We start from the raw sequence: 15,104 nt of genomic DNA, 5'->3' as shown, positions 1-15,104 counted from the left end.
AGTATAACATAAGTTGAATGATGAAGGACAGAGAAAGTGATAATGCATTAATGTGACGTTAACTCGCTAAAAAGGAAGTGACATGTATATCACGTAGCTTCATTGTGTGGTCAAACAATGTAGACTAATCATCCCACACTATGTAAAGTGATCCCACCACGTGAAAAGGCCATCCATGATCCATGTGGATAACATTGCAAATGGTCAAAGACTCAAAGTTTAACTTCCGTTGTCTTATATCCAACTTCCAAGTTCTCACTCATTTAGAATTTAGATGCAAGTTTCTTTCTTTTATTTTTTTTTTCTAAATAAACTAATATCTTATTCGTATTCAATAATAATGGATAAATAAAAGATGAATGTACAATAATTCTTTTTAAAGTTTTGAGCAATCTTATATATTCGATTATTAGAAAGATACGTTAGTCATGTATCAACCAGATAAATAAATAAATAACTGTTTGTGTCATGTTTTATAACTTTATAAGATTAAAATTATTTTCCCATCTTCTTGTATCTATAATCTATCTATCTATAATATATATATAAACGAAGATATAAAAATTTTACGTGTCGTGATGTGGTCGCTCCCTCTTTTTTTGAAGTCACCAGATTTGCTTGATTTTTAAATGGAGGCTTCTCATGCATTTGACCCAAATTCATGGGTATGGGTCTTACCAAACCCAGATATTAATTAAACGAGTTATAATATCCCATTAAATTAAAAATTATTCTCACCAAATTATTGATGTAAAAACCTAAAAAATAGGATATAATAAAAATTAATATATGATTTATTTTAAAAATGATATATATATTATTTAAATTAAAAAACCAATTTGATAGTAAAAGAAATAAACAGGTCTTGGGTCTCATCAAACCATACGTATATTATTAACTTTCATAAATATTATTTATAATTAAAAAACCAATTTTATAGTAAAAAAATATAAACGGGTCTTGGGTCTCATCAAAACCATATAGCTTTTAAACCCGGTTATAACATCTCATTTATTTGTGAAACAATTTATTATCAAACCATAAGTATATTATTAACTTTCATAAAATAAAAAAATTATAAATTCAAAAAATAAATAAATATTAGAACAAACAATATAAAACAACCCCCGTAATACGGGGGTTAAAAACTAGTAATATATATAAACGAAAACATAAAAATCCTACGTGTCGCGATGTGGTCGCTCCCTCTTTTTTTGGAGTCACCAGATTTGCTTGATTTTTAAATGGAGACTTCTCATGTATTTGACCTGAATTCACGGATAAGGGCAGTGGCGGATCCAGGATTTTTTTTCAGGTGGTGCACTGCTCTTAGAAGCTTTAATTTCCCGGAGTTGGATATAAAAAAGTTTGGGTCGATTCGACGGTTCGGGTCGTTTCGATACATAATAAAAATACGATAAAATAAAAAGACACCGTCATTGGAAATTAAAAAACACCTAATATAACAATGGTTTTTACAAATTAAAAAAAAAATACTCATAATTGTTCCCTACAAGTTTTACAAATCAACAATTACAAAATAACAAATTAAAAAACTAGCAAACTAACAAATAAAAACTAACAAACTAACAAATTACAAATTGTTCGCACGTAGAATATGTTTAATTTGTTAATTATAAACAAAAATTTATGTTTAATTAGTTAATAATAACTATAAACTAAAATTTAACAAATAAGTGAATAACCTAACAATTAACAATATGAATTGAAGAACAATTAACAAATTAACATAAACTTACCGGAGGTTTGACGAAGAACCAGAGAAGAAACAGTTAGGGTTAGTCGGGACTCAGGTGGGAGGTGGTCGACGGGCTGGCGGGCGGCGGTGGATGACTGGCCGGACTCCGAAGGGCGGTGAGGCAGAAACAAGCCGACGCTTGTTTGTGTTTGTGACTGTGAAGAGGTAAAACAAAAATAAAACCTTAATGAATGATGAGTTTTAAAATTTTTTAAAAGACTGTTTAAAAGAAAAAGAAGAAAAAAAAAAGACAAAAATCGGAGTCCGTAGATTTGAACCCGCGACCTTAATTTCACAAAGCAGACCTTTACAACTACACCAATCATCTAATTTGTGAATAGCATGGTTCCCTTCTAAATTATAAGGTGGTTCGCTCTATTATTTTCTATATACCTTTACACTATTATTTCAAAACTCGGGTGGTTCCGGTGAACCACCCGTTTATACCGTAGATCCGCCCCTGGATATGGGTCTTACCAAACCCAGACAATCCTTAAACGGGTTATAACATCTCATTAAATTAAAAACTAATCTCACCAAATATTTGATGCAAAAATCCTATAAAGTAAGAATATACCAAAAATTAATATATATTTGATTTAAAAGTAATTAAAATATATAATGAATTCGTGTAAAAATAAGTATGTGATCCAAAATTTAACCAGACTTGTGTATACTTAAGTACAGTGCTACCTTGATAAAAAAAATTTCATAAATATAATTATTTTATAAATTATTGATAACTATAATATTAATTGTGTTATATAGACGCCATTTATTAATTGTCAACTATAAACAACTTGTGTTATATATATATATATATATATATATATATATATATATATATATAAACGAAAACATAAAAATCCTACGTGTCGTGATATGGTCGCTCACCATTTTTGTAGTCACCAGATTTGCTTGTTTTTTAAATGGAGACTTCTCATTCATTTAACCCGAATTCACGGGCATGGGTCTTATAAAACCCAGATATTTCTTAAATGGGTTATAACATCTCATTAAATTAAAAACTAATCTCACCAAATATTTGATACAAAAATCCTATAAAGTAGAAATATACCAAAAATTAATATATAACTTATTTAAAAAAATATATATTATTTATAATTAAAAAACCAATTTTATAGTAAAAAAATAAACTGGTACTGGATCTCATCAAACTCATATAGCTTTTAAACCGGGTTATAACATCACATTTATTTGTGAAACAATTTAATATCAAACCATAAGTATATTATTAACTTTTATAAAATAAAAAATAAATATTCAAAAAATAGATAAATATTAAAAACAACCAACGTAATACGGGATATGTCCGCTCCCCTCTTTTATGGATGCCACCAGATTGCTTGATTTTTAAATGGAGGTTTCTCATGCATTTGACCCGAATTCACTAGTATGGGTCTTACCAAACCCAGACAGTCCTTAAACGGGTTATAACTAGAGGTGTTCAAAAGAATCCGAATCCGTATCTGAATTATCCGACTATCCGTATCCGAACTATCCGAAATTTCGGATATCCGAAAATTCGGATTCGGATTCGGATAGTAATTTTGGGATTTTTCGGATAATGCGGATATCTGAACTCTCCGAAATATTAAATTTAATATTTTTTTTAATTTATTTTATATGTCAATATATGAAACCCTAGATCTAAAACATAATATAAGCCGCTCTGTTTCCATCTATCTGCTTTCTCTTTTATCAATCAGACCATTCCCCTCTAGCCCTCATCTAAAGTTGACCAAATGGGACCTCCATCTTTGTGCTTTTTCTCTCCATTGTATCTCGCATCATCTTTCCAATAAAGCTTTCAAGATTTATTGTTGCCTGCTAGTATGTTAGATTATTAATTATTTTTTAAAAATAGTGATTCTCTCATTAATTATTTGTTTAAAATAGATTATTGTTGCCTGGTAATTGTTTGCTTGTTTGTATCTTCAACAACTTGTGTTTAGTTTATTGGAAAAACTTAGATTCTTAAAATTATTTATAAACCAGTTTTTTTATTTATTTTTCTAGATTTTTGGATATCCGTTTCACTATCAGAACGGATATCCGAAATTTCGGATATCCGAGCTTCGGATATCTGAAGTTTCGGATTCGGATAGTGATTTTCACTATCCGAAAGGTTCGGATATCCGAAAGTTCGGATATCTGGTTTTGAACAGCCCTAGTTATAACATCTCATTAATGTAAAAAATAATCTAACAAAATATTTGATATGAAAATCCTATAAAGTAGGGATATCTAAAAATTAATATTCATTTTTTTAAAATAAAATATATGACTTATAATTACGAAACAATTTTATATTAAAAAATAAGAAGCGGGTCATGGGTTTTACCAAACTTATATAACTTTTAAATCGGATTATAACATCTAATTTATTTGTGAAACAACTTTTAATCATCAAATCCTAAGTATATAATTATCAACTTCCTTACAATACATAAAATTAAAATCAAATATATATATATATATATATATATATATATATATTAGAAACAAGTAATATAAAATAACCCTGTAACACGAATGAAACCTTTAATATCCTACGTGTCCCGCTCTGGTCACTCCCCGTACCCTCTCAAACCACCAGATTGCTTCATTTGTAAATAGAGTATTTTTATGCGTTTGAACCGCTTTGACGGGTATGAGGCTTCTAATGAAACTCGGACAGCCCATGGGTCATAACAACTCATATTAACATTTTCCTCTTTCCTCTGCCTGCGAGACCTTGTTCACACCCACCTTGTCGCTGGTGTGGATTGAAACATGGATAAGACTGAGAGAAAGTCATGGTGGATTGAAAGTATTTCTCTATTTTCACAATTGCAAAACCTTACCTTTCAATCAACAATTCCATTGTGCGATTTCATCGCTTCAGCAACACACAAATTGCGCACTAATTTTGATTCCCTTTTTTTTTTGCAAACGTCTTATTCTTATTATGTTAATTTCAAATAAAATACAATAAGTAAGTTATATCATCGCCCCTAATCTATAAGTATACCTAAAATTTATTGGCTTTTTTTAAGAGCGGCCTTTGTTAACTATTAAAGATTCATAGTTTTTTATTAATTAGGTTTTTTCGTTAATTTTTTAAAGGTTTGATGATATATATTTTTATTATTGTATTCAATTTCAAAAGGTTATTCCGTTAGTGTTCTAATTAGGTTATCATGACAGGATAAGTTGCTGGAACTTTACACCATTCTAATATATGTACATTTATTATTATTATTATTATTATTATTATTATTTTGTATATGATTGGAGCGGTTTGTTACAATGGAACTCTAATTGATCTAGAAGAAAGTCATCGCTGCTATTCATCGATGTTAAAAGATCTGATTGCTACAAGTACTATGTTTTTCAACTATTAATCTTTGTTTCTATAGGTTTGACCACATCCAAATTCGTCTTAATTTTATGTTAGATTCTTTACTTATAAACTCCAAAATTATGATCTATAAATTTATGCTTAATTTTAATCAGAGGTTTCAAGCTGAAGTGAATTAGGTTTTGTTTACTTTCAAAGTTAAAGTATCAGATTATTGAATATGGTAGCTTTAATGTTTTGGGCTAAACACCATAGTAGGGTATTCTGGTGGAGTTTGACTTTAATGATCAAACATTTAGTTTTAAAATTTAATTTCATGTTGATTGGTTTTAAGTTACTTAAGTACTTCAGTGAGGTATTCCAGTAAACTTTGGGTTTCATGGTCAAATAATTTATTTTATTCATATTGGATTAACTTATTTTAAATATTTGTAAATTGTTTTATCTCCTGATTTATTTACAGATCAGAACTCACTTTAATTTAAATTCTTATTTAATTTGCAACGTTTTTTTTTTCACATATGTTTGTTTGACTTTTGGATTTATATGGTTTTGTTTAATAATATATTTTTAGATAATGATATTGTTGGTGTTTGAAACTTCACTTTTAACTCGGTATTACTACATGTTTTACTTATTTGTAAGTTTAAATATCTAAACTGAACGAATGTGTTATCTACAGTTTTGCACACAAATAAAGAAATAATATAATTTCGCATACAACAAACGGAGAATTGTTCTTTGCAACTTGAGTTGCATGCTATTTCTTTGAAGTAGCAATCTTATAAGAGTGTCTTGATACTACACTCAAGGTCAATTATTTGTACTCTATATGTAATATGTTTTTATAATGTGCTCTTGGGTATGCGTGTGCCTTTGTATGTTGGTAATATGTAGTTTAAATTTTTTTTAACATTAATATTTTAATAATTGTAGTGTCAAACGTGTGTTTTATCTCCGACGAAGCTCGTCAAAAATTAGCAAATAATACATTTTTGTGAGACAAGACACGTGTTATGAGACAAGAATGAAGTCTCTATAATTTAGTAAAAAGAAAAGGTATGCAAATTTGTTTTACCTTTGATAATTATTTTTGTTACAACAATAGTATGATCATTACCATAATCTCTCTATTAAAAAATTAAAAAGAAAATAATCACTTATAGGTAATATCAACTTTCTATTGCAAAAGAATCCCAAATGTTGACGCATTTGACATGATTAAAAATCTTATTTCAATAATATTGCTGATGTTGTTTTGGGTAGCGAGTAGCAACTTACTGATATTTTATCATCATATATCAAACATGTTTAAAACAAGGTCAATTCTGGAATAAATATCTTTATGCATCAATACAACAAGTTCAGAAAGTTTAAGTTTAAGGTGTTGGTTTCTTTCTCAATTGATGCGGGTCATGAATCATAAACGGTCCAGTGTTAACAAGAAGCGTATTTGATTGAGATTCGATCATAATGGAGGTTACATATTTTGTTTACATTTAGACTTAGACCAAAATATTTAGCTTTGTCTTTCAGAAAATTGGAAACACTAGGCCGTTGACATAATATAATTCTTGGTATACCAATGTACATTATCATTACTTTGTTCATGTTCGTTCATAAAAATAAGGGCATGTCCGTGTGTATTCATGTTCTTTATTTAAAATCTAAATGAACAGTTTGCAATAAAAATAAACAAGTTTAATACATCATAATTTATCCAGATAACACATTTAAATCAATGGCTTAAATTTACCTCATTCATTTTAACGAGCCATTTTTTATTTTCATATATATATATATATATACAACTACTTAGATGTTTATAAAACATAAAAGAATGAAAATACATCAACGTAAATAAACGAACATAAATGAAAAAACAAACTGCATGTTCATGTTTGTTCGTTTTTTAAATAAACGAAGATGAACTTCCAGTCGAACAATACATTATGTTCGGTTCTTTTATAGGCTTAAATTAGCATGTAAGCTGATTGGAAGTACATCTAGAATTTATAATAAATAGCGTACATTTTTAGAGTAGTAACTACATATATATTTATATAAACACTTTTAGAAAACTTTCTACATTTACAAGCTCTAATAAACACTACTAGAAGAAAGAATAAAACATGATCCTAAAAGGGTCATATGGGTCACATGGGTTAAAAGTCGTCTGAAATTTATTGCATTGTGTTTTTGTAATCATTCTAACGGGTTCGCGCAATCCGACATAACCTTAACAGAATTTTATGAATACATTGACAGAAGATGAATGTTATTTTAGCTCCATTGTATCCTCAAAATATAATTCTTCTGATAAAGAAGATACAACATGTATACACAATTTTTTTGTGATCATGCTTTGTAATGGACTGTTTATAAATGAGTCATAATATGAACTTCATATTTGACAGCAGGAGCCATCAAGGTTAAAGCTTGTATTATCTTTTGCTTCATTGAAGTACCATGTGAACTCTAAAAGTTAAGTGACAAGATTCATATTAATAATTTATCTTCTTTTTTAAACATGTTGGCTTGACTTTAAAAGTCAAAATTCACCCAATAAAATATATATATAATACTTTTATATTTTTTAGAAACTTGTGGTGGTGGCGGTCGTGGTGGTGGTGACTGCCATGGTGGTGGTTGTGGTGCAGTGCAATATGTCACATAAGCATGTCACATAAATGCCAAATAATAATGTCATATCATGAAAACTAACGACGTTAGGATTTCATTAGTCAGGGTTCATTGGTAGAAAAAAAATGATAAAATGTGGGATTGTCATTAGTCATTTCGTTAGTTATGATCGACAGTGGCCAAAAGGTGATAGTTGAGATTATTTAACACCAATATATTATTTTAAAAGTAGTTGAAAATTGTTATTGGCGTAATGTTTGATTAAATAAACTAAGAACAAACACAAATCTCTTCAACAACCTACAAAGCTTCTCTTCACAGCAAAATTCGTCATAATTAAGGGGAATATTAACTTAGGGTTTCTATTAGTTAAATGAAACGAAGGATTTGATAAAGAAGGCGAGAAAAGAGTTTCTCGAGACGGTTTATTATTGTTATAGCGCACTTTCAAATGACGGCTTCCAATTATTACCCATTTTAAAATAAAATAAGAAATAAATCTATAAAACTTCATAATACAAATATTTATTTGTAAAATAATAAAAAAATATACATTATTAATAAAAAATAAATTTTTAAAAACTTAGTTTTTATATACGATCATAAAATGTTCGTTAATATAATTCATAAACTAATATAATTTCTATTATATTGATAAAAATAAAAACAAATTAACAAAATAAATATTCTTTTAATACACAACAATAACTAAACTACAAAATCTATAAATACAACAAATACAAATGTTGGGCTACATGTATTAACAAACACATTAGAGCTCATTTTGGTGATCCATTAAACAACATATATGTTCTACATCACCAACGAACCGTAACAACTCAATACAAACGAAAATAACACAAACCATATAAATTTATTTATCCATTCATGTATATTAAGATGAAAATTCGCATCTTAAATAACAAAATGCTGGGTCACATTAAAAACTAGACCAATGAGTCTGAAATATAAACAAAAAATAAAACAAACTATACTTCAACTACAACTAATAAATATAACATATTTTATAAGTTCATATAACCTTTAAGTTTAATACCTAAACACATCTTACATGAAAAATATACATAAACAATAATTAAAAAATATTATTAAAAAAAACTAAAAGTAACCCACGTAACAGTCAATATATTATAAGTTTTTGTAACGCATACGAATAAATATTAAATGAGATGAGATCTATCTATCTTAATTCCATTTTATAAAATATTATCACTAAGGAAGATTAAAGGTTTTTCAATTTTTGGTAAGCAACTTACTCTTAGTAAACAATTATCTTTGGAAATTATATTTATATTAAATGTATTTGAAAATAGTTTAGGTACCCAAACTAATGCAGATTGTTTGTTACTCGTACTGGTTTCAAAATCATTAGAGATTTGAAAAAAAAGTAAAGTTGTACAAAAACAGGTACCGTACCGAAATACCTAACCGATACCCGTACCGTACCAAACACATAAATAATAAAATGAAATTAAAGAACTAGACATTATTTTTATAATCTCTTTGAATGATAAATAAAATAAAGTGAACACTTTAATGTAAAAAAAGTAAAAAACACAAAAGACAAAAACTCTACCACAAAATTATTTTTGTAGAGTGTTGTCAAACTCACCAAAGACAAGTACCAACAACACTAACTCAATAATAAAACACTATTTTATTACCCCTAATAAGAATCATGTTTTTCTTTATACCACCGCTACAACTCAAGCCCACCGGAAAAACAAATTCCAATACACACATTCACTCTCTTCATCTCATATTTCTACCAACCATGACTTTTGAGGCAACCTTTAAAGAACTGATGATTGAAATAGCCCATGTGAATCATAATTGTTCTCCCATAATAGTCACATCGATTAACAGCTCAACGAAGAGGAAGGCGAGTTTGAAAGACCTTGAACAAAACATGGTGAAATAGCCTTGTATTCGGTTTATACCCGTGTCTACAAGGGAAAGAAGTCGGGGCACGATATGTCACTTATCGAGCATACACTATGAATTCTATGGGAAAATGTTCTATTTGACATATTCAAAATTTGTTTGTTTAAACACAAGGAAGAGAGTGTGGGCTCGGCTTGTTAATTATTGGGCATATGTTGGAAACTCTCAAGGTAAATGCTCAATTACACAAGCACGCATAGCAAGCTATTTATCACATGAACTTGACCCAATTACCTTCCTATATATTCTATATATTGATATTAGAATGGATCAAAACATATAAGTGTTCCATCGATTCAGTAGATACATATCACATAAAACTCAAACCAATTCCTCACACCTGTCAGTTGACCCTCGAACAAGCCGGCTTAAGCTTGATGAGTGAAGCTCGTGCTCAGTTACTAAACGAGCTCACTTTCAAGCTTGAGTTCGGGCTCAATTAAACTCGGCTTGATCGAGCGTTTTCACGAGCCGATCTTGTGTAGCTCACGAGTGGCTCAACTTGTTTGCACCCCTAGCATCAATTGAACTTTTAATGAATAGAAATTGAAACACTAACATGAATTGAACTTTGAATAAGACACTTAACAACAACCTAAATACCAACATTATCATTATCAACTAAACACAAAGGAACATGACCTACCTAAAATGTGCATAACAATAATTTAATTTTGAATCAATAGAAACTAAGAGCTATCTAAACCAACAATATGAACTAAATACAATGGAAGGAGATGCAACTAAATTGAACTAACAACGAGATTTTGTTTTGTCATCAGGAACAAAATCAACATAATACATGTTATGACCTAAATTTTAAGGCTACGAAATTGAAGCACGTCGATAGAAATTGAATCAGTAAAGCTATCTAAATGAAGATTACAAACCAAACACGTACAAAGGAGATATGAATTCAATCATCATCTATCATCATCATCATCAATCTCGGCTTTTAATTCAAGATGAATCGATAGTTGCAGTTGAACAAAGATATGAAAATTCGTTTACATCATGCATTGAATCAAATAGTTAACGAACATGAATTATCAACAAAACATAACTTAGTATATCATCGATCTCAGTATACAACTCAAACTGAATCGATTCGAAGTAAATTATAACATGAAGAGATAATTCAACTATTAAATGATGTTGAATTACCTGAATCTGCGGTATCTCAGTAGCAGCAGCAAGGAGAAGAACGTGAACCTATTGTTCATGTTGTTTCTCTTTTCTCCCACCAAAATTCAATTGAATGTGCAACTTTTTGAATAACGTCTTATTCTTACCTTTTCATCAATTAAATATATATGATCAAACTGGTGATGCCTTTTTCTGGAAACCTGTCACCGAGCAAGGCGGCTAAAGCAACATGAAATTGCATAAACCACGCTAACGATGCCACACCGTTGTCTATGCGGGTTACGCTATCAAAGAATAAGACCTCTACAAGTAGAACATAGCCAATACCTCCACATACGGTGAGGAGGGCAACACATGTCTCTGATTCAACTCTACGACCCCCAATGATAATAAAGAGGGTTATAGTGATGCACATTCAGGATTGCTTCTAGCCTTTATTCATTGCCCGGTTATTAACTTTTGTTGGCCCAAGAAAGTAGTCCAAATCAAGGGAGCAACAAAGAGGGCTGACACAAAAACAATCTCAATCTCTAGGTAGGAGGTTGTGTAGTGTTTTGGAATCATAGTTATGGTCACTACCACAATATATATGATCAAACTGGTGATGCCTTTTTCTGGAAACCTGTCACCGAGCAAGGCGGCTAAAGCAACATGAAATTGCATAAACCACGCTAACGATGCCACACCGTTGTCTATGCGGGTTACGCTATCAAAGAATAAGACCTCTACAAGTAGAACATAGCCAATACCTCCACATACGGTGAGGAGGGCAACACATGTCTCTGATTCAACTCTACGACCCCCAATGATAGTAAAGAGGGTTATAGTGATGCACATTCAGGATTGCTTCTAGCCTTTATTCATTGCCCGGTTATTAACTTTTGTTGGCCCAAGAAAGTAGTCCAAATCAAGGGAGCAACAAAGAGGGCTGACACAAAAACAATCTCAATCTCTAGGTAGGAGGTTGTGTAGTGTTTTGGAATCATAGTTATGGTCACTACCACAATGGTAGCAAAGAAACCGATCACAGAAAAGATGGAGTCAGTAAGTCTACTTGGCTTATTTTTGACAATCACAAAAGATATAAATGATGCCGCACTAAAATATTCCATTTGACCTTTGGTTTGGTGGTTGTACACCTCATCAACACCCATCCTAGTGAATGCAATCACTATAAAGATTATACCCATATTAACCACTTTTTCAACCCAACTGTTTACATGTTATTCACAAAAGACAAATATGTTACATGTTACACTCCGGCTTAAGGCCTAGACGTATGACCAATAGTTGGTATCTATTTTGTAAATATATCAGAGTTGCGGTTTATGGAGAAGAAAGATATAAAATGGATATGAAATGAAGAAGAAGGTTTATGTTTATATAGATATATAAATATATTGTTTCAATTATTTTTTTTATTGTTTACCGTTTGACAACGGTCAATTTAATAAAATATTATTATTTTTAAACACATTTGGGCGACAAAAGAACCCCCCCGCCCCTTTTCGCCCACATATCGCGGGGGGTGGGGGGGTGTTCGCTGTAAGGCCCCGTCACCGGTAACCCTACTTTCGTGTTGGATTTACTCATAAACACAGTTCTAAATATCAGAGTTAATTAAAACTTTACGCGGAATATAAAACTTTCATAAAACATTACATATCAATTCATAATCATGTCTTAAAACATTCCTCTTGTCTTTCAAAATCAAAACATAACTTATAAAACATATCAGATCTTCAGATGCCAGGCTTTAGTCTTCTGCCATGTGTCCTCCACTCAAGCCAGCTGTCTCATCCTACTCACCTGCGTGCATACTAAAAGTCAGCTACGCTGAGTGAGTTCTAGTTAATCATACAATACTATACAACACCTTCTTACATACATACGTACTTAACCTCATAACTTTCTTTTATACACACATAAGTACTCATACCTTCATTCTTACTTACATACTTTCTTTCTTACTTACATACTTTCTTTACATTCATAATCATACGTTTTAAAGAGCCTTTCGCCCTATAACCTCACAGATATTATAAGGGTCTGGTCCCTAACATCACAGATATTATAAGGGTCTGGTCCCTAACATCACAGATATTATGAGGGTCTGGTCCCTAACATCACAGATATTATTAGGGTCTGGTCCCTAACATCACAGATATTATTAGGGTCTGGTCCCTAACATCACAGATATTATTAGGGTCTGGTCCCTTGTTTTCGAATATTAGTAGGGTTCGATTCCCTCTTCGTTACCATACAACCATACATCATACCTCGAGTATTATTAGGGCTCGGTACCCTTTTCGTAACCATACAACCGTCATTTCCTTCTTTTATTAACTTTATTACGTTCATACACATAAACATACATATCATACTTGCCATATTTATAACGTTACAACCTGACAGTACGTGCAATATCCGAAGATCGTTCACGTACCATCAGGCAATCATTCATACATATCATACTTACCATATTTATAACGTTACAACCTGACAGTACGTGCAATATCCGAAGATCGTTCACGTACCATCAAGCAATCATTCATACATATCATACTTACCATATTTATAACGTTACAACCTGACAGTACGTGCAATATCCGAAGATCGTTCACGTACCATCAAGCAATCATTCATACATATCACATATATCACATATGGCATACACTTATCACTTAGGATAAATGTATTAACAACACATCAAGTATGCACACAGCCCCGAAAACATAACAAGGAATGGGGCTAGAAACTCACCTGGATCCTGTTACGCTCGCCGTTGATCGTAATTCCTTTCTTTAACTGGGCTCGGCTAACTGTATAATATTTACACATATCAATTAACTACTACTTCTCGTTTTGTATTTCTATCTATATATGACCCACAACGAACGGGGGTCCGGGGGCAGCGCCCCTAGCAGCGGGGTTCTAGGGGCGGCAGCCCCTAGCGGGGTCCAAGGGGCAGAGCCCCTGGCTGGGGTTAAGCTGCCAGGTCAGCTTGGAAAAATTTTATTTTCGATAACTGCCTTAACACATTTTCCATTAGGTTTTTAATTTATTTTATAAACGAACTTCACTTCAGGCGAAGTTAAACCTCGGGCGAACTTGGCTTCAGGCGAAGTTATCCTTAGGCGAACTTGGCTTCAGGCGAAGTTAAACCTTAGGCGAACTTGGCTTCAGGCGAAGTTAAACCTTAGGCGAACTTGGCTTCAGGCGAAGTTAAACCTTAGGCGAACTTGGCTTCAGGCGAAGTTAAACCTTAGGCGAACTTGGCTTCAGGCGAAGTTAAACCTTAGGCGAACTTGGCTTTTAGGCGAAGTTAAACCTTAGGCGAAGTTACCATTTCAGCGAAGTTGCCATCAGGCGAACTTGGCTTCAGGCGAACTTATCATCAGGCGAACTTGGCTTGCAGGCGAAGTTCATCAGGCGAACTTAGCTTGCAGGCGAAGTTCATTGCCTGAAGGCGAAGTTGCCCAGATGAAGGCGAAGTTGTCGCGCTGCAGATCTGTTTGCCCATAACTCCTTCGTTTCTTAGCCAAAAAACTCGATTTTGGTACCCACGGAATCGTATGATCGGCGCCTACAAATCCCAACCATCAAATCGGCCTAAAATCGACGTTTTAGGGGTCCGATTTGGGCAGTTGTGTTTCGGGTCCGATTAACCCGTCACATCCTAACCATTTTCAGTAATATTAGCTTTGCGGGATTAGTTCTTACCTTTCCAACTCAGATCTACCAGCAAAATCTCGGGTCTCGACTTCGGATCTCGGTCGGTTATGTGTGTGTTTTTTAGTGTGTAAAAGAGAAAGATGGAAATAAAATGATATCTTGGGCTTGGGATGGGTATTTATATCTCTCAAGCCCACGGACCCAAGGCCCATTCTCATTTAACCCATCTTACGTAATCTAAGCCCATGACCCGTTCCTTACTCGACATTAAATAACTAAAACGTGAAATCACTAAACATAACTTTCTTTTATTTAACATTATAAAAATTTTAGGATGTTACAAGTCTTCCCCCCTTAAAGAGGTTTCGTCCCCGAAACCTAACTATTACATAAACAAACTAGGGTAAAACTTGCGCATCTCATCCTCGGCTTCCCAGGTAGCATCTGATCCCTTGCGGTGTTTCCATATTACTTTTACCAAAGGTATAGTTTTGTGACGAAGCTGCTTCTCCTTGCGATCAACGATCTTTATCGGTTGCTCGATGTAGTTCA

The sequence above is a fragment of the Bidens hawaiensis genome, unplaced genomic scaffold (assembly GCF_021521415.1).
Source record: "Bidens hawaiensis isolate Kalapana, Puna unplaced genomic scaffold, B.hawaiensis_p1.1 tig00010744_1, whole genome shotgun sequence".
Lineage (NCBI taxonomy): Eukaryota > Viridiplantae > Streptophyta > Magnoliopsida > Asterales > Asteraceae > Bidens > Bidens hawaiensis.
Note: the sequence above shows the minus strand (reverse complement) of the source record.